This window comes from Mauremys reevesii, linkage group 10 (assembly GCF_016161935.1).
Source record: "Mauremys reevesii isolate NIE-2019 linkage group 10, ASM1616193v1, whole genome shotgun sequence".
Classification (NCBI taxonomy): domain Eukaryota; kingdom Metazoa; phylum Chordata; order Testudines; family Geoemydidae; genus Mauremys; species Mauremys reevesii.
This window is the reverse complement of record NC_052632.1, coordinates 26776983-26795871: the sequence shown is the minus strand read 5'-3', so window position 1 is coordinate 26795871 and position 18889 is coordinate 26776983. Positions and strand designations below refer to the sequence as shown.

The window sequence follows — 18889 nt, the reverse complement described above, 5'->3', positions numbered from 1 at the left end:
GCTATATTAAGCTGGTACCTAGGGACTGAGCCCTATTGGTTTCCTGTGCACATGCAGCCCCAGCTTGACTCAAGTCCCGGAAGTTCTCAGGATGTATCCCAGAGTTTCTGGCAACAGAAGAGCAGCGATGCAGGCAGCCAGCGCAGCAGCTGGGGGCGTCATTACTGTCTGGCTGAGCACACACTCTTCCTGCTCCTCTCACGGCGGTGGTGGTGGCTATGGCTCCACCTTGCCACTGTAAAGGGAACAAAGTTGACAGGCAAGAGGCGGCTTCCAGCTGCCAGGATGATGAGGGTTATTCCTCCCTGGGCCACGCTGAGCCAGGCACCCTGCCAATCCACCTTGCTGCAGGGCCGCCACTTGGTCCCGCTCCACTCTCTGGCCCTGGCTCCCCTCCATGGGGACAGAGGCACAAAGGCAGCATGCACTTTGAAGCAGTGAGTGGGAGCCAGCCTGCAAAATTCCCTGGGGATCTGTTATCCCTACCTCGTGGGGTGTGGCAGGGGCAGGGATAAGGGATCCTGGGGGGGTGCTGGAGCGCACTGCACCCCTTGCAAGCCCTGGGGATGCACGGGATGGGGGTGTTGTTCTTCTGATACCTTCACTTTATATCATACTTAAAACAGACAGAAATAAACACACACCTTCACTGAACATCCCATTTTAAATATTAAGAATTGCAGAGTTTTATTTTAGTAATTTCCCAGCCCTGGAGACTGATGTACTAATTATTCTCAGAACAGGTGCACATGGGCATTTTCCTGCCAATGTGACTCCACCTAGAGCTGGAGAGCCCAGTTCTCAGATTAGATGGCAACGCAGCATAAAGCCTTCTCCAACTGCAGTCATTCTACTGAGACCAAAGGAGCTAATTATGCAGCTTATGTACTCACATGCTGCTTATGGGCACATACGTCCCATCAATAGTACTGCCACAGCTAGGAAATAGAGTGGGCAGTAGAATCTTCCCACAGTGCACCACATTCCTAGGGCTCAGCAGTGGTTCTCAATCTTCCCAGACTGCTGTGCCCCTTTCAGCAGTATGATGTATCTCCCATACCCCCAAGTTTCACCTCACTTAAAAACTCCTTGCTTACAGAATCAGACATAAAAATACAAAAGTGTCACAGCACACTATGACTGACAAATTGCTTACTTGCTCCTTTTTACCATGTAATTATAAAATAAATCAATTGGAATATAAATACTGTATTTATATTTCAGAGCATAGCATATAAAGCAGTATAAACGAGTCATTGTATGAAATTTTAGTTTGCACTGGCTGCACTAGTGCTTTTTATGTAGCCTGTTGTAAAACTAAGCAGATATCTAGATGAGTTTATGTACCCCCTGGAAGACCTCCACATACCCCTGGTTGAGAACCACTGGGCTAGAGTGTTGACATTGGGGTGGTGAGTGCTAGGTGCTTTGGGATAGGGTTACTTTGATTACGGTCTATGCACTGCAGTGTGGATGTAAGAGCCCTAGGTTTGAGCACGGGTCAGAAAATTCTTAACCTAGTGTTAAAATGCAGTGTAGATGCTCAAGCTCAGAGTTCCCTTTCACAGGTCAGCTGACTTGAGTCCCACTAACCCTAGGCTTAATTGCTGTGTAGACATAGCCTCTGTGGCCTCTACTCCACCACAGCTCTTGCACAGCCCAGTGCTCTCCTACAGGAGGAAGGATTGGGCGATATGCCTAGCAACAGATCCTCTGGACCTGCCACAGCCCCTGTCCCCAGATGTGGAGCTGTACTAAGAGCCTTTCTAAGCTGGGCTCTACAGCGTGAAGAGGGGTGGGATCTTCTGTCCATTCTAGCAACTTTCCACACACCCTCTCTCCTCTGGCATATCTGAACTGTGGCACTTCTGCTTTGTCAGGGCCCTCTGCACCTGCACATATGTCCAAATCCTTACTATAGTCAGTGTTACTTGGGCTAAATGACACTGTATGTATGTGTCTCTCTCAGACAGAAAGGGGACCAACGATTAAGTAAATGTTTTCATAAGAAACAAAGATCAAATAGCCTAGACTGGACTTTAGGGTCAGAGTGGAAGGCTGGTCTAGTGGTTAGGGTGCTAGCCTGAGACCTGGATTCAATTTCCTGTTCTTCACACACTTTCTGGGTGACCTTGGGCAAGACTCTTAGGCCTTGTTTCACTAGAAAGAAGGTGTTTGTTACCACGTGTTCCTACTGTAATACTACATGTTAAAACCCTAGTAGGTAGGGTATGTGGTATCAACCCTATGCAGAAACCTAGGCTTTACCTTGCCCAGCAATGTGTTAAAACTACACCTGAGTGTAATGTCTAAGTGCTGAATAATTTACAGTAATTTCCTTGACTCTTACACATACATAAAACTGCCGTGAGGTGAGAGGGTCACATTCAGTTCCCATTACTTTACCCAACAAGGAGTTATGTGGGTCATGTTACTCTTTGGGATGACTATGTGCTCGAGCAGGAGACACCTGTAATATTACTCTGTTCAGCAGCCTTCCAATAGAGTCTAAGAGATTTTACTTTTGCAATACTTAGTTGCCATTGGCTAATGGAGCAAGAATTTCAAGTATTGCAGTTAAGTCTAATGTGCTGCTAGAGCAGTGCATCACCACATAGTCAGCAAAATGCACCATTAATTACGCTTACAAATTAGATGCACTATAAGTTGCAGATAGGAGTATTGCAATAACAAAACTGGAATAGTCATAAAATGGGTCAGATAGTAGCATTGGCTCAGTACTGACTCAAGGAAAGAGCACCAATTATTTACTTATCAACAACACTTCCTGCAGAATCCTAGGATTTTTAGCTGCTCTCCCATGCAGACTCTGACCAGACACAGCCCTGCTCACTTCTGAGATCAGACAAGAACAGAGCCTGAAGAGGAATGGCTTCACATAATGGTTATCAAGTTGTTTCTTATCCCTTCTCAGTGTGAATGAAGTGAAGCTAAGTGGTTGTGGCCCTCAGAGATTGCACAGGGGGAAAGTCAAACACACCTGCACCCTTCTCTAATTCGTTAAAATACATATTTTCAGGGTCTCCTTTTAACCAGATGAAGCACACACAGCAACATAACACAGATTTTCACATACGTGGCTCTTTGCATTTACGTGCTTTACAGGCAGGGGCGGCTCTAGGCATTTCGCCGCCCCAAGCATGGCGGCACGCCGCGGGGGGTGTGCTCTGCTGGTCGCTGGTCCTGCAGTTCCGGTGGACCTCCCGCAGACGTGCCTGCGGAGGGTCCGCTGGTTCCGCGGCTCTGGTGGACCTCCCGCAGGCGTGCCTGCGGATGCTCCACCAAAGCCGCGGGACCAGCGGACCCTCCGCAGGCACGTCTGTGGGAGGTCCACCGGAGCCGCCTGCCGCCCACCCGGCGACCGGCACAGCGCCCCCCGCAGCATGCCGCCCCAAGCACGCGCTTTGCGTGCTGGGGCCTGGAGCTGCCCTTGTTTACAGGAAAAGTAATGAGATATGACCAGATGGGTAGAATGTTTATAAATAGAGTGTTCAGGGAATGATATTTTCCCCGCCATGTCTCATTGGATGCAATAATGAGATTATAACATAGAACACTGCATGTTAGAGAAACTCTTTAGTAAAGGTTTATTATTTTGTTTAATGAATTTTAGTAGTAAAATAAGGTGTAGAATGGCATCAGAAAAGGGTAGAAAAGAATGAGTAGCATTAATAGAGATGGGGGCTGATCCAAGGGCCATTGAAATGAACAGAAAAGATTCCTGTTGACTTAAGCGGGCTTTACATCAGGTGTGTGGAGTACAAAAGGCACTAAAATGGCATTTGAGCATACTGTGACTCTGGCCTCAGCCTTACCTTACTTTTCTTCTCTTTCCTAATGTGACTCAACCAAATTCATTAGAGCCGTCCTGTCGTGGTGAAATGTTGAAGGAAGGTTCTGTCTCCACAGTCTAGTCAACATTCCCTTCCCTTCCCTCCCTTCAACTCTCTCCTCCTTCTCCCCGTCACAGACACAGAAGTTTCTGCTCTCGTCCTCTAACCCCTCCACTTACCCTAGTGAGGCCATCTCTTTTCCTGATCTCCTTCACACCCACTCTTATCATCTCCTGCATTTTTTTGCATAACCTCTCACTCTCCTATGGCTCTTTTCACTCACATTACCTTGGGGTAATTAACAAGCATGAGCTATCCTGGGGCTCACAGTGATGATCAGGCATTTTATTTTTCTTGCTCAGTAACCTCATTAAAAATGAAAAATTAAATTCTGCAGAAGTTGATGGATAATTCCCTCAAACTCATTAGGAAAAGCCTCCTACTAACTTCTGGTGATTTTTATTCCAAGCCCTGGCCTAGACAATGTCATTCTCTCAGACCTAAATGCATCCTATTTCACTGGCAGTGAGCACATCAATTATTTCACTGAAACTTGAAACAAGAGCTTCCACTAGCATATCAAGCACAACAGGAACCATTACCCAAGTACAACCTGCAGAGGACAAGGCTATGAATGCTCAAAAAAGCAAAACAGGTAATATATAATCACCTATCACATAAAACACATCTGAAAATCTGGCCTTGTTGAATGAACACATCAGAAATTTGTTGCAACTGTAATGTCACTACCATAATTAGTTGAGAACTCACAGCATAGCTGTGAACATTCTTTGCTTCAAATGACTAATCAAAAGACTGGATGATCTTCAGCCCATTTTTAAAAATTGGAATAAATAGTTCGTTAGATAATGCCATATAAAAAGTTTTAAAAAAATAAAAAGCACACAAATATTAACATTAAAAAACTAATGATGTTTGGAGTCATGGGAAAATTTGTTTACCTCTATCATCACTGCCACCTTTGTTGTGAATAAACTTATTCTATGTTCAAGTTAAACACAGCTCGTTTTGTACTGTTTGTACTTGGCAATAATGTTCACACCAAAGAAACCAGAGAAAGGCACCTTAGTAAAAACCAAGAGCCAGATCGGAAGCAAACTTTAGAAAAAAAAATCAGCTTGGAACATTTATTTTTCATGGAATGTAGAAGGGAATAATACAAGAAAAGGGAAAGAGAGAGAGAGAGGTTCAGGGGGCCCTTGAAACATAATATTAACACTGGGCATAGTGCCAGTCCACAAGTAAATGTAGGAAAGATTTTTCCCAGAAGGCATTTGTGGCTAATCCTAGTTATTAATGAACAGTATAAGCTGTCAATAAAGGCATGCGGTCTATAAGTCTCCTTTTTATCATTCATTTAAAGTTCGTTACTGGCATAAGCAATTAATAAAGAAACCTGAATGTGAATAATGCAACAGCTAGAACATTTGGACTCTGGTTTTTAACTATTCTTTTAATTATGAAGAAATAATTAGAAAGGAACATCAACACCATGTGATGTCCAGACATTTGTAACAACACATCAACATTTTTTGCCACTTTTATGTATGCCTAATTAGGTTTCACTGAAAACCAAGTCTTTCCCCTTCACTCTTTTCAAAAAAATGTGATTGATTATGGGCGTGACTGGAAAATAGCTCTCAGCCTCTCTATTTTAAAGGATTAAGCGTTTTGCCCAGAAAATATCTTCACAACGCACGAATCATGCATTTATGTCTTCGTACATGTGTCCTAGACAGGGCCGGCTCCAGGCACCAGCCGAGCAAGCTTGTGCTTGGGGTGGCAGATTGGCAGCAGTGCAGAGGAGGGGAGCGCCCTGCTGGGAGCGATGCCAGGTCTGTAGCAAGCACGGCAGGGAAGCCTGCGTCCTTCCCTGCCGCGGACCCCTGGCAGGCTGAAGGAAGCCCTGGCTGCCCCCCTTCTCTCCCCCCCCCTCCGCTGCCCGGGGCACATCTGCAGGGCCGGGAGTCCCCCTGCACCTGGGCTGGCCCCCCCCCCCCCCAGTTTTGCCCCCCCCCCCCACTTCTGCCGCCCCGCCAGGTTGTTTGTCCCCTCCACCTTCGCTGCTCTGGCCAGCCTGCAGGTTTGTTTGTCCCGTCCCCCCCTTCGCTGATCCGGCCGCTCGCAGGTGTTTTTTCGCTTGGGGCGGCAAAAAAGCCAGAGCCAGCCCTGGTCCTAGAAAGACTAGTGAAATTTTAAATTGAGGATTCTGTTTTAGTCTGATATATAATGAAAGATGTTAATTACATTAACACTGACATCAAATCTTCACTTTGCCTCATTGGCACCACTAGGGAGGGATCAACGGACATGAGGGAAAGACACTGACATCCGTGGGGCCATGACTTCAAAAGTGTAGAGATCAGTTTACTGTACAGATAAAGATTCATTTATAAGAGAGCAGTTCACCATAAAGAGAGGCTGTGGCTTTATTAACTGAACAAATAGGCAATCTTTGTTATAATTACTGTTCAGTATTCTCTGAAAATTCCCAAAACAGTTTTGGCACAGCAAGTTACCACAACAGGAATAATGTCCAAATGCCGTCTGGGAATCACTGATCTTCAGACAAGATTATCCGTGCCCTCATGTGGGACTCTTCAGAGGCAACAGCATAGCTATATTAATGAAAAAAATAAGTTACCATAGAATTGTCCATGTAGAAAAATATCTCCACTGCTTGTGAGTTGGGATGACTTAATAATTATAAACACATACACTAGAACAGGGGCGGGCAAACTTTTTGGCCTGAGGGCCACATAGGGTTTTAGAAATTGTATGGAGGGCTGGTTAGGGGAGGGGGGCATGGCCCGCCCGCCTGTCCCCTGCCTCCCCCACTTCTTGCCCCAGATGGCCCCTCCGGGACTCCTGTCCCATCCAACCCACCCTGTTTCCTGACCGCCCCTGGAACCTCTGCCCCTGACTGCCCCCCCGCCATCCCCATCCAACCCCTCCTCTCATTCCTGATGGACCCCCTGGGACCCCTGCCCCATCCAACCACCTCTTTTCCCTGACCCCCGACTGACCTCGGAACCCGTGCCCCTGACTGCCCCCCATCACCGCATCTAACCCCCCCTCCTTCCTGACTCCCCCTCCCGGGACCCAGGCCCCCATTCAGCCCTCCTCTGACCACACCCTGGGTACACACTTAATATGCCACCCCTGTTGTTCGAAATCGGTGGTATGAAGATGACTAGGCCACTTGGGGATTCCCTTACATCAGCAGAATCCTTTGCTATCCCATTAGGGCAGCTTTATGGTTCCTTTATGCAACTGGATTTGGGAGTGAGCAGGGGCCACATCATCTCTAAAGTTCCATAGCAAGAGTCACAGAAGAAAACACACAGGCAGAAGTTAAACTAAACACAAAAGTGACTGAATCCATGTATAAATCTAAGAAGCAATGCTTATCCAGCAAAACATGGAATATCTGTACTGTTTGGAATCTACTGCATGCCACCAACCTTACAAGATCTATGCAGTGTCTACAGGGACACTATGTCGACCTAACTACACCAACATAAGCCCTTTGCCTCTTGTCGAGGTGGAGTTATCTCAGTGTAGTAGGGCACTGACATTGGCGGGAGCAGGGCTGTGGTGTGTACACTGACATAATGAGGTCGACATAAGGTGCCTTATGTCGACCTAATACTGTAGTGAAGTCCAGGCCTTAGTTTAGCTTCAAAAATAGAAGCAACTGGCAAAATATCTGTCTAGTTAAGAATGTGATTTTAAGCTACTGTTTAAGGACCTTCTAAGGATTATTCTGTGAACTAGTATTCTGCTGAAACAGTACTACAGTTTTATTACTCTGCCATTTTTCTTGCATAACAAGGAATCTATAAAGATCATATGATTTTGCAGACAGAAGTGATGCAGGTCAGCTTTCCTATATATTTTTTTAAGTATGAAGACAAGCTAAACTAGATCACTGGCAACACAGATGAGCTAGCAGCATTTGGTGACTGCTGGAACTTTCAGGTTTTCTCAAGAGTTGATTACAAAACAGAAGGCAGCTCTAAAGATCTTTAATGTGACTTGCAATTGAAAGTGTTTACAAAATTTTAATAACCTAAAATACTGAACACTTTTTAACACCTTCTTTAGTTCCATGTTCTAACAACAGCTGTCCACTCCAAAAGCAGGTTTCCTCCAATCATGCATCCGTGCCTTCATCTCAGGTACTACATGAATTCACTTTGCGATTTTCATAATGTTAAAGAGCCAGAAACTGAAGTGGACTATTCCAGAAACAATATGCTGCCCGCTGTTGCACTGGTGTGCAGGGATGAGGGGAAAGAGGCAACATATTTACCCCCATAAGCAGTCAGGCAGGATACTTCCATACAGCACGGGCGTGCATTGGGAGCTACAGCTGACTAACATGGTATTGGGTATGTTTATGCTCTCTCCTAACTGGGTTGTACGTAGGTTGCCACCAGCTGTACGTGGTGTGGTAGCTGATGGGAGGACATGTGGCTCCTACTCAGAAGATTAGTGAGGTGCACTGCACAGTATGTTGTCCTGAACTGTCTGACTGGATTCCTGTAGCATAGGAATCAAGCAGTGACCATAACATTGGTTGCTGACTCCAGTGATAAACAAAATAAAAAGTTAATAGCTCATGTTAGTGACACATAAAACCTTCAGGAAACAGATAAAAATTCATAGTCTCTGTTTTATTTTATTTATATATATATCTATATATATATCTACACGTGTGTGTCTTGTAGTTCTAGAATTAAAAAAACTCCCCACTTGAAAGACAAGGGTTTCAATGCTGCTAGATGTGAAAGATAATAATGCCTTTAATGTTCTGTAGCACCTCATCAGAAATGTGCTTTTTCTGCAGATGTGATCTTAACTCAATTAACTCAACCTGAAATCCACAAAAAATGCTGAGAATTTATCTTTCACTGACTTTGCTGGATCTCTTTAATAATGAGGGTGGAGGGGAACTTGTTCAATATATTGGAAGGAGGGTCATTTTGAAAGCATTCTGCCAAAACCCTAATGGCAAATAGAAGGACTATTATACATTCATTACTTTGAAAATGAAACCTTTTGAAGGCTAGCTGTTGAAGAAGTGAGACTGCAGAAATTTGGCAGGAGAGAATATTTTTATTGTTAATAAACATTTTGGGGGAGACTCCGCCGTTGATACCTGTAACAGGATGGCAGACTCTGTGAAGCTAAATAAGGAAGCAGAGCTTTTCTGTTGTGTCATTGAGATGACAGGTATAATCAGTGCTGAGTCATACTATTGGGTGGATTTTGTTAATTCCAAGCAGGAGATGAAGGGTTGGAGAACACTAGGTTCAGGGATAGAAATCCTGTGAGGGGAAAACACTAGGAACATTCTGGCTCAGGGACAGTAGCTTAGGCTAAGGTTTGTTTGATTGGTTATCTGAGTTAACAATGAAGTCAAAACCTAAAGAGAAAAAGTTTTAACTATACAGAGAACGTATATATTACATTCAGTGTAGGGTGGGAACTCTCCTGATGAAAACATCTAATCAAAGATCTAACTAGTATCATTCTTAAGCCTACTTCAGCCTTAAACAACTTTTGTGCTATGTTTATACCAAGTGGAAGCTCTGCAGATATATTGAGTTCCACAGGTACAGCTACAGAGGAGGTAGGAACACAGTGGCTCCTGGGGCTGGCAGCAAGAGCCCCAGGTACCTGGGTTCCTCCTGTCAGCCTACCCTGGGCAGCTGGGGCTCCTGTTGTCAACCTGCCCTGGGCAGCCAGAGCTCCCGCTGTCAGCCAGATGTGCAACCTGAGAGCACTTTAAAGGCTCAGAAACTGGAACGGAAATAGAGAGAACTCACATTTCATTTTTAAAAAAATCCTCATGATTTTTAAGCCAATCTCATGATTTTGTGGGGGGGTCTGACTCATGATTTTCTAATGGTGAGGGATGGCCACACTGAGTTACTTTGCAGAGAGGTAGTAGAGGAGTGAAATTAGTAGTACTCTAATCTAGCTCACAGATGACAGTCAGAACCCTCTGGGCAGGAGCAAAATTGTCAAGAATCATGCCAGTTCTCCACTCTGGCTGCAGCTGAGAGCAGCACCAGAGAAAAATGCTAGAGTTAATAGGGGAAAGGACTAAAAATTGGAGGATGGGGGAGGCTCTGGAGAGGAAGAAGAGACATAAAGCTCTCTGCCTCTTCTAGCATCGAGAGGAGAAGCAGGTGGGGTGAGATAAGTTTATAAGATACCAACTTGTCAAGAGTCTGAAACAAAAGATGAAACTCCAAGGAAGCTGCAGGGGCAGCATTATAGTAGAATGCCATCGCCCTCCCTCCTCACATCAGTTTGGAGTTGCAGGGAGCAGAGCTGGCTCCAGCTTTTTTGCCATTCCAAGTAGACAAGAAAAATAAATAAATATTTGAATAGAGCCACAATCGGCATTTTGGCAGCAGCTCTACCGCACTGCTTCAGTCTTCAGCAGCAATTCGGCGGCCGGTCCTTCCCTCTGAGAGGGACTGAGGGACCCACTGCCGAATTGCCGCCAAAGACCCGGACGTGCCGCTCCTTTCCGTTGGCCGCCCCAAGCACCTGCTTCCTGCGCTGGTGCCTGGAGCCGGCCCTGGCAGGGAGTGTTGAGCATCTCATTATGAAGTTGCTTATGAGCCTGGATGCTGAGGCACCCTTCCCCAACTGTCTTCTTTCATCTCTGCATCTGGCAAGTTAGATGTTGGGTAAATGTAAGCTCAGGTATGAAGGAAGGCAGAGGGATTAATGTAGAAGGAGAAGACTAAGAAAGTACATTGAATGGCATTTTCATAGTTAATGACAGCCCTGTAAATAAAGGGTAAATAAAGAGAACACTTCATTTAAGTATTTATAGTTCTAAAGGGTATACACTGAAGATGAAGCATCTACTCTGCCCTAGAGACCTGCGTGGGACTATATTTTTAATCCTGCTCCTGTCCCTCCCAACAATACCCACTCCACCGGCTCCTGCATTCTTTCTTACATTTTTATCTCGCTCCCATCCACAAAAACCTGATCCCGGAAATCCTGCAAGAGAGACAGATTCCCTCATGCTACTAAAAAAAAAAAAGAAAAGAAAAGTTGGTTAATATATTATATATAGAAATGGAATTCAGACAATTTTTACTACTAAAATAATAAAACAAATCTTGCTTAAACCATGTAAAAAATACTTTAACTCCTGTTATAATAGACATCAAATCTTTCTATCCCTCGCTTAAATTTAATTATTAAAACCTTTATTTAAAAAAAGAAGAAAAAGAAAAACTTGCTTTACATTGCTGAAATCCTATTTATGACAAACTGATGAGAGATTTAGTGTTTTTCCGCAAATTCCTGAAGCCTTTTTCTTTACCCACCCAGTCCCTCCCACAACAAAGTACATTTTACCTGCTCCCACTATCATGGCAGTGGGTCCTCTGGGACCCGTGGGATTTTAGTTTTGCTGTAGGGCTCTACTCTGCCCTTCCCATCCTGGCACCTCGTTTACCCCTCAGATGTATGGAAATTTTAAGCATGTTTGAAAAGTGGGTTCAGGAGAGTTACAACTCCCAGCTCTTCATAATTTGGGGCAGCTGTTTGGTCACTCATACAGCTCATCTTTTTAGCTGGTGGGTATCGGGGCAACTTCCATTGCTGCCTTTGGGACAAATCCTCGAGGAGGTTGTACACATTTTAAATGTACCGGTTATTGTTTCCAACAAGTGGAGTCAATGGCAACATTTATGGCACACTTGGAGCACCTGAGCCAACTCTGTGATTATAATGGGGATATAAGGGATATGCTCTATAATAGGCTGATGTGAGTTTACAGGGGAGTGAACTCAGTGCAGATTGTTTATAGAGCCAATATTTGTTTTTTAAGAGGACCATAAACCTTGTCTTAACAATAGAACCCACAACAAAAATCTGAATAGTTTGAGTACTTTAGCACAGGGCAATGTAATGTAGCAGCTAAAAATAAAAAACAGATGCCAATAAAACCAAGCACCTGCCTTGTTTCTGGTGTGGCTGCTGGTGGGGGCAAGGAAAGCAGAATTACTCTCCCAATAACAGCTCTTTCTTTTTTTCTAAATGCAGAATGCAAATCATACATGAAAAGTGGGTAACGTTACCTGAGAGTTTTGCAGTAAAGCTTATAGTGCTGTGTGAAATTCATCTGGTTTTGGTTTGCAAGGTTTGCAGACCTTTAACTTTCACTCTGAGTTTTGGGCTTGAGTGAACCCAAAAGCTGAAAGCAATATTCAGCCAAGCCAGATAAGTTTTACATGGTTTCACGTTAAAACCCTACAAAACACAGGCTTCAGCCACAATTTACACCTGGTACTATAAACTGAACGGATATGACCAAATATCCAAGAACCTAGCCTGTAATTTGAGTTTATAATAAAACTCCAAATCATTTGAGTTTCAGCTGTTCTGAGCTTTCATTATGAAAGTTTTGCACTCATTTAGCAAGGTAAAAGATGATTGGTGTGATTTCTGTTAGGTAACACACCTAACGACATTTACAATAAAGGAAGATGAAGAAGCTAATGGTTATTCACTGCATAAAGTCAGACAACACAGAGAGAAAAAGTTTCTGGCTACTTAGGAGATGATCAAGTTCTTGATGAGGCATATAGACACAACCATGGATGAGACCTAGCATAAAGTGTGGAAACAGGTGCAGGCCCCAGAACTATTTGCATAACAAATACAACTTTTTTTTAAGGTTGTTTAGGTTTGGTTTTACTGCTTTTAGATACTACTTTTAAATTTTAGTACCAGACCCAAGTATTTAATAAGGATTAACTTTTACATAAATGAGCTGTCTTCAACAAAATGTTAATAGTCCTGGAGGCTGTGTTGGCAAGAAGCCAGTATCTCACACAGTGCTGGAAAACCATAGGGAAAAGACAAAAGCGCATCATATTGCTCCAGTAAATTTCAAGACATAACAGGCATTCAGATTTGGTATTCTGCCATACTTCTAAGATATTAACAATAAAATTATTGGCTGTGTGAAGTAACACATTGCATATAGCCTTTTAAATCTCTTTGGGTACAAATATCTTATTTAGTTGGCATGTCTGCCAGAGACACAGTTGCATAATACAACATTTGCGAAATTGCTACTAATGTATGTTCTGATAGTATCCGTTTCTTATAGCAATAGTGTGAAGAAGGCCCATTTACAAATGAAATCTGTTGTTGGCACATCTGGTAAAAAAGCTTTCAGCTATAAAGTTAGCTAATTCAGACATCTAGTTTTCAGTTAGTTTTCTTGCTCCAGTAACACTCAATTTGCACATTGCAATATGTACATTAAACATTCTAAAAACAATTTAGAGGAAAATACTGATGTTGCTATTGTGCTTAAAGTTTGCTTTTCCAGACTAATATAAACTATATCACTTTAAAACATTAGCTGAAATTCTGCCCACAATCAGTTATGCGAGCCTACTGCAGTTACTGGGCTGATGGATCTGTAACTTAGGCCCAGAGCCCATATAAATATAATCATAACCATAAAAACCTGACTCCATATAGTTTGCAGTGTTGTAGCCATATTGGTCCCTGGATATTAGAGGGACAAGGTGGATGAGGTAATATCTTTTATTGGAACTTCTGTTGGTGAGAGAGACAAGCTTTCAAGCTACATGGATATCTTGTCTCTCTCACCAACAGAAGTTGTTCCAGTAAAAGATATTATCTCATCCACCTTGTTTCCTTATAGGTCATTTGTATCCCAGTATTGTAACCTTTTGAGGGTCAAATTAATCCCTAGGGAAGAATTTAGCCCTTTATGTTCCCAGTACCGTCTCCTATTATTTTCGGGTTTTTTATTGTGGACCACAGTGTCAGTAGCAAGATGTAGTGAATTCTGTTTACCAGCTGCTGTGCCAATGGAGATTAGGTATATTTATTTTTTGTTTTACTTTTGAATTGTATGATTAATGTGGGAAATTTGAAACTCTTTGGAATACAGATATGATCTAACCAATACAAGTTAGAGTAAATCCTTTGAGGTAGAAAATCTGACAGGAAGAAGATACCACAACAGCTTTACAAAATTTCAGGCAGGCAGAGCTATATTGTAAAGTGTTAATGGAATAGCATACCATTTTAAATATGAGGTACTGTAATAGTAACCAGTGAAGTAAAACATGCCCTCATTCCATTCTGTCAAAAAAATCATGTAAATCATGCCAGCAAATACTTCTGTAAAAATAAAATCCTCTTGTATTCTGCAATTCTGCTGCTGTAGGATTTGCTTCTAACACTATCCTTGCTACAGAGTTATACTCCAGAACCTACACTGTAAGATAACGTTTCAAAGATTAACTGAATGTAAGATGATGCAGAATTGATTTTCTGGGTAAGCAGATAGCTTGACAAATAGCTCTGAGGGAGGTAAATATCCTCATTCATCTGTGGGTGTTAACTCTTAAACCTAACCGTGTCTGTTTAAATGTCAATATTTGTAACTATTTCAATACTAATCAGTTTAACAAAAGAAGTCCAGCTGATGTGCTTGTCCCACAATTCAGTAACACCTGGAGTTGCTGCAGAATTTCCTATTTACCACCAAGGACTGATGCAGAAACCAGAGGACCTTGACATAGAATTTTTAGATCCAGTTTTGCACAGAATATACTCGAACTAATCTCTCCATATTAGTCATTATTATTTAGGACCGAATCCTGTAAATGCTGGTCACAGCTCAAGTAAAAGGGTTTAAAAACAAAAGAGTATATAAATTGTAGGGATAAAGGAATTCTGACCGCTAGCTTGTAGTATCAGTACACACACAGAGCAGAGCTTTGGAAGGAGTAGAGATTGTGGCTTCCTGCTTCCTCCTTAGCACTCTGTGTCATGATATATACCCAAAAGGTGCATGTAATGTATCATTAGAAAACTAACAATTCACTGATCATTAATATTCCTGCGTGATGTATGTGTAACGCCAGAGGACCCCCAGCGTCAGTGGGCAGGATCGAAACTGAGATCTCTGAAATTTAGTGTATGAGTCTCTACTGCATGAGCTAAAAGCCGCATGTATCTTAGCTAAAGCTGTAGCAAGCTCATCAATCTTTAAGTGGTCTAGGCACCACTAGAGTTTGGACAGAGCATGACACCCAGCAGGCATGGGATGCATATGGATGGTCAACCTACAAAGGATTATAACAGAGGTCGGCAACCTTTCAGAAGTGGTGTGCCGAGTGTTCATTTATTCACTCTAATTTAAGGTTTCATGTGCCAGTAATACATTTTAAGGTTTTTAGACGGTCTCTTTCTCTAAGTCTATAATATATAACTAAACTATTGTTATATGTAAAGTAAATAAGGTTTTTAAAATGTTTAAGAAGCTTCATTTAAAATTTAAATTAAAATGCAGAGCCCCCCAGACCAGTGGCCAGGACCCAGGCAGTGTGAGTGCCACTGAAAATCAGCTCGTGTGCCGCGTTTGGCATGCATGCCATAGGTTGCCTACCCCTGGATTATAATATGTGCTGGAAATATGTCTAAAATGTGTTTAACCAGGCACATAAGGGGGAGTGGATAGATAGTTTTTTCCAGACAAGGAAGGCAGTTCTGCCTGCTTGAATGTGTCTCCAGTGTAAATTGAGCAAATTGTGACCAAACAAAAGTCAGGTGAGCAAGTGGGGCAAAAGTGATCACTTAACAATCTGTGCAGAGGATGGAGATTGCATTCCCGAGAAGCCTTCCTGCCTCTTGTAAGTCCATGAACTTTGAGAGAGAGATTTTTTTCTCAGGTTTACTGGACTGTGTGGAGAGGGGCAGAGAAGCCCTAAGTTATCCTCCACCTGAGGAGACAGGGAAAACCAACTCCTTGGACTACGTGTGGACCTGACTAAGAGCTAATCAGTCATTGCTGGAAAAGGAAGATTGGTCAGGAAACTAAAACTGCAGCTTGTTGAGTTAGGTTTTAGCCATTAGAAAGCATATTTTCACTTTTATTGGTGACTGTTTCTGTCTTTATCCCTTCACTAAACCAACCCAACAAGCTGTTGTTTCTGTCTCTTTAAATAAACTTAATATCTTCTGTGAATGTTCAGTGATAGAGGCTGTGCTTTGCAGAGAGACATCTCTGAGGAACTTGGGAGATGGGAGTTTACCGATTATTACCTGCAAGGCATGGCTAAGACTGGCTGATTCTTGGGGTATGTCTACACTACGGGATTATTCCGATTTTACAGAAACCGGTTTTTGGAAACAGATTGTATAAAGTCGAGGGCATGCGGCCACACTAAGCACATTAATTCGGCGGCGTGCATCCATGTACCGAAGCTAGCATTGGAGTACTGTACTGTGGGTAGCTATCCCATAGTTCCCGTAGTCTCCCCCGCCCATTGGAATTCTGGGTTGAGATCACAATGCCTGATGGGGCCAAAAATTTGTCACGGGTGGTTATGGGTAAATGTCATCAGTCAATCCTTCCTCCATGAAAGTAATGGCAGACAATCATTTCGCACCCTTTTCCCTGGATTGCCTGGGCAGACACCATAGAACGGCAACCATGGAGCCCGTTCAGCCTTTTTTCACTGTCACCATATGTCTACTGGATGTTGCTAACAGACGCAGTACTGCAGTGCTACACAGCAGCATCCCCTTGCCTTTGCAAGTTAGCAAAGACGGTTACCAGTCATACTGTACCATCTGCTGCTGTCATGGGTGCTCCTGGCCGGCATCAGTAAGGTCAATCAGGGGCGCCTGGACAAAAAGAAGAGAATGACCTGGGGAGTCATTCCCATTTAAGTTTTGTCTAATGGAGAGTCAGTCCTGCCTAGAATATCAGGCAAGCCTACTAAAGAACCAGAGAGGCAAACGGCCGCTTCGGGTCAGAGCCCCAGACATCCCACAGAAATGATGAGCTGCATGCCATTCTAGGGGGTGCCTCTGCAACAACCCCACCCATTGCTTCCCTCCTCCCCCACCCCTCCTGGGCTACCATGGCAGTTACCCCCCCATTTGTGTGATGAAGTAATAAAGAATGCAGGAATAAGAAACAACACTGACTTTATTGCCTCTGCAAGCAGAGATCAAAGGGGGGAGGGGAGGGCAGTTGGCTTACAGCAAAGTAGAGTGAACCACCATTCTGCACTTACTCAGCCTATAGCTGAAAATGGGAATCTGTCACAAGCACTAGGATAGAAGCACAGGCAGGACTGAATCTCCATTTGTGGGTGGGCCTTTGGTTGACACTGGTAAAATACAAAATGTCCCAGGATATGTATGTTGGGGGACAGTTCTAAATGGCAGCTTAATTTTTTTATTTGCAGCAAAATGTAGAGGTCTGAGTATCTGATTGTGAGCCCTGGTAGCAAGGGGTGGGCGCGACCGCGCAGTGCTGCTGACTGGGGAGAGCAGCCTGAGGCAGAAGCCTCCAGCTGCCATGATATTCCAGGCAGGACTGAATCGCCATTAGACAAAACTTAAAGAAGAGAATGACCTGGAGTCATTCCCATTTTTGCCCAGGCGCCCCCAGCCGACCTCACCGAGGCCAGCCAGGAGCACTCACGGGACGACGATGACGGATACCAGTATCCGGATTTCAGTATCTCCTGTACGGTCCATGCTGGAGCTCTTTTTTGATTCTGGGACTGCATGGTCACCTGTGCTGATCAGCGCTCCACGCTGGGCAAACAGGAAATGAAATTCAAAAGTTCGCTTTTCCTGTCTACCTGGCCCGTGCATCCGACTCCAGATTGCTGTCCAGAGTGGTCACAGTGGTGCACTGTGGGATAGCTCCCGGAGGCCAATACCGTCGAATTGCGGCCACACTAACCCTAATTCGAAATGGCAATGCCAATTTCAGCGCTACTCCCCTCATCGGAGAGGAGTACAGATATCGCTATTAAGAGCCCTTTTTATCAAAATAAAGGGCTTCGTTGTGTGGACGGGTGCAGGGTTAATTCGGTTTAACGCTGCTAAATTCGAGATAAACTCGTAGTGTAGACCAGGCCTTGAGGAGTTTGCTGGTGAGGAAGACAGCCTGGCGTGTCAGAGAGCTGACGCAGTCTAATACCCAGCAAAGCTCACCTCTGTACCTCAGCAAGAGTAACACAGTTGCTCACAGTTCTGGATGTCTAGACCAGCATGTCACACACTCCATGTGGGTTTTCATCCTTATGGTTCTGCATGTGTTCAGATCCGCTGGTTGCACACACCTGCCCTGTTACATTGTGCAGAGGCATTGTTGAACAGGTTCAGTCTGCAAAAGGTGTGGGCCTCTCTTTCACCAACTCTCCATTGTCTGGCCCAGCTACTAAAGGAGAAACACTACATGTCAGCTGCATTTTGGGGATTTACATGACTAGAGCCATGCGCAGATACAAAATTTGTATCTGCATCTGATCCACCATCTGAAAACATGGTCCGCAGGTATCTGCAGATTTACAAGGCTGCATACATGACCACTCAGGATCTGGCCCTTAAGAAATATGTACGTATACAGTAAATATTTAATTTTTGAAGTGGAAGGTATTTGCAAAGGAGTACAGTTGTACTTTGTCTAATACTATATGCTGGTGAAACAAGGCAGCATGTGCATTTGTGTATATGTTAAAAAAAAAAGAGAGATGTTATTTTATAGAGATAGTTCTGCTACAAAATGCACTGTGGTCCATCATAATCCCCAGATTCAGCTCTGATTCTTTGGTCTCCGGGACAAAATTCCATAATGCTAACGAGAGAGAAAAATATGAACTCATTTACTAGGGCCCAGATCCTCAAAGGATTCAGATGCCTGACTCCAAAGGCCTGATCCTGGATCTCACATCATTGCAAACTGGTGCAGTAGCCTTATTAACTTCAGGGGAATCACTCCTGACTTGCAGCATAGATGAGATCAGAATCAGTCCCCAGAATCTGTAACCTAGCATGCTGATTCAGTATTGGAGAGGTAAACAGGAAGCATCTGTAGTCCTGAAAAATGTATAGTGCATTTGTTCAGCATTTTGTGAAATTAAACAAACAAAAAACTGTACATTAAAACTTCCCCC

At 43.6% G+C, this 18889-nt stretch overlaps 1 protein-coding gene and 1 long non-coding RNA gene across 5 annotated transcripts in view; one reads left to right on the top strand and one right to left on the bottom strand.

The window, feature by feature from the left end:
- Positions 1-18889, top strand: part of MYO1E (myosin IE) — a 139122-nt gene that overhangs the window by 26538 nt on the left and 93695 nt on the right. The window lies entirely within an intron of this gene.
- Positions 7059-18889, bottom strand: part of LOC120373325 — an 80520-nt gene continuing 68689 nt past the window's right edge. Inside the window, exons 3-4 of the long non-coding RNA XR_005585489.1 lie at positions 10864-10936; positions 7059-7182 (exon numbers count right to left, since the gene is read on the bottom strand). This is a non-coding gene — a long non-coding RNA (uncharacterized LOC120373325). The remainder of the gene's footprint in view (positions 7183-10863; positions 10937-18889) is intronic.